This window comes from Columba livia, unplaced genomic scaffold (assembly GCF_036013475.1).
Source record: "Columba livia isolate bColLiv1 breed racing homer unplaced genomic scaffold, bColLiv1.pat.W.v2 Scaffold_135, whole genome shotgun sequence".
NCBI classification, from domain to species: Eukaryota; Metazoa; Chordata; class Aves; order Columbiformes; family Columbidae; genus Columba; species Columba livia.
The window spans coordinates 483,880-486,567 of record NW_027043031.1 but is presented as its reverse complement, the minus strand read 5'-3'; positions in this window follow the sequence as shown (position 1 = coordinate 486,567).

Here is a 2,688-nt window from a genome sequence, read left to right as displayed (position 1 = left end):
CTTCCTCTGACCCAGGTTTGCACCATTCACACATGTCCTGTCACTGCATACCAGGGACAAGAGACCAGCACTTCCCTATACACTTCCCTCCTCGGGAACTTTTAGAGGGCAATGAGCTTGCTCATCAGCTTCCTTCTCTCCAAACTAGAGAAATCCAGATTGCTCAGCCACTCCTCAGAGGACATGCCTTCCGGTCGGTCACCAGCTTTGTTGCTCTCTGGACACATTGGAATATTTCAACATCCTCGTCAAATCGTGGGGCCCAGAACTGCACACAGCACTCAAGGTGAGGCCACAGCAACTCTGAATACAGCAGGATAATCACCTCCTTTGAGCGGTTGGTTCTGCTCTGTCTGATGTACCCCAGGGTGGGATTTGCACTCTTGGCTGCCAGGGCACACACTGCTGACTCTTGTTGAGCCTCCTGTCAACCAGCGCCCCAAGGCTCCTTTCTGCAGGGCTGCGCTCCAGCCAATCCTCTCCCCATTTAGAATTGTGCTTGGCATTACTTTATCCTAGGTGCAGAATCCGGCATGTGGACTTGTTAGATTTTATGCCGTTGATCATTGCCTAATGCTCCAATCTATCTAGATCGTTCCGCAAGGCTCCTTGTCCCTCAGGATAGTCATCAGCACCTCCGAGGATGGTATGATCAGAAAATTTGCTAATGGTGCATTAAATTCCTGCATCCAGATTATTGATAAAAATATTGGACAGACCTGGCCCTAGGACTGAGTCCTGAGGAACATCACTGGTGGTTTCCGTGAGGAATTTTTTCCTCATATCCAATCTAAACCTCTCCGTGTGCAACTTGAGGCCATTTCCTCTTGTCCTATCACTTGCTACTTGGGACAAGAGACCAACACCCTCCATGATAAAACCTCCTTTCAGGCAGCTGTAGAGAGTAATAAGGTCTCCCCTCAGCCTCCTGTTCTCAAGGCTGAACAGCCCCAGCTCCCTCAACCGCTCCTCGTCAGACTGGTGCTCCAGACCCTTCACCAGCCTTGTCACCTCCTCTGAACTCTCTCCAGCACCTCAATGTCTTCCTTGCCATGAGGGGCCTAAAACTGACCCCAGGATTCAAGGTGCAGCCTCACCAGTGCCCAGTACAAAGGGATGATCACTTCTCTAGTCCTGCTAAAGCTCTGATTGAATCAAGGCTTGAACACCTCGGTGTGACCCAGTTGGTGACAGGTTGGGCTGCAGACTCCTGAGGTCCCTTCAACCTCAGTTCTCTCATGATCCCATTGTGATGTTGGGCTCTGTTTCAGACTGGAGCAGAGCAGGCGATGATGGGGCAGGATCCACCTGTGCTGTAGGTGACCATCTAAACCAACATCTCAGCCAGTGAACCAGCCAACCCCTCAGTGTGACTCGCTCTGGGCAACGTGTGAGGAGTCCTGGGCAGGGAAGGTTCAGAGGGCATGGGGCGCTGTGCAAGACACAACATGATCTTGGCTTCATGTTTGTAGGGCCATCAGAAGTCAGTTAATGAAAGAGTATTACAGAACTGGGGCTGGCTTTAGGACACAAATGTCTTCAGCTCCAGGGACACAAACACCTGGTGCCAGTGTAGATGCCCCGGGAACCCCTGCCCAGGCTCCACCTGCACTGCAAGGTGCTCTGGTCTCCCCAGGTCCTGTGTGAGAGATGCCAATCCCAGGCCAGCACCTCAGGTACACTGGGGCCCTAAAATGGCCCTGGCTGTTTATGGTGAGACAGCTGATGACTGATGTCTGTCTGGAAGTGTACTAAGGGTAGGAGAAGAAATATTGGTCTTCCCCTGTACTTCTATTACCAACACTCTATGATTTCATCTCCCTCGTCATTCAGGAGTTCCCACCTCTCCTGATTAAATGTCCCTGCCCAAGGACAACTTTCCAGCACTGTCTGGACGTTTGCCCTTCCCAGTGCTCTCAGGTTTCTCCTCCACTTGCTCTTTGGTCATTCAGTGGCCTCTCAGCTGTCTGGTTTCTGCTTTGAGCTTCAGGGAGTTACAAACTTGCCCCATTCTTCAGAGCTCTAATTAACATGGCAGTCAACACGTTCATTGTGTTTATTTCTATCCTCTCCTATCTCTCTGTCTAAACCAGTTCTTGTGTGGGTGTCCCTTGTGGATGCTGGACCTCACCAGATCCACTTACACACACAGCTGAGGAAAGTGTTTTGCTGTTTATTGAACTGTGCAGTGTTTGCACAGGAGAGCAGGTGGAGCTGGTGCACAGGAGCTGCAGCATCTCCTGCAGAGCTCAGTGGAGAAGTCTGGTGTAGGAAAAGTGATGCAATCTCTGGTGGCCAATGAGGGAACCGGCAGACTGGGGGTGGGGGTGAGGAGCCAGGTTGTCCACACAGTGTCCAGCCTCAAGGACTGTTCTCCTGCCTGTCCAGATGTCTTCAGGAGACCCTCGGGATCCATGTCCAGTGTAGAATGCTGCTGTCACTTCTTCTATACACTGAAAAATGACAGAAAACACCCTGGAAAGAAAAAACCCTCCTTTATGAAATCTTCTTTGAAGTCTTCATCAGCAAGTGTCCCATTGAAACCTCTCCAGTTAGTTCTACAAGTCTGGAAGATTTGAAGGAAATTAGGGAAAGAAACATCGCTCGTTAGGGCTTTCTGTGTTTTAATGAGCCCCGTGGCGTATTTGGTGCTGAGTCCATGAACCTCAGATACCAAGAACAGGCTGA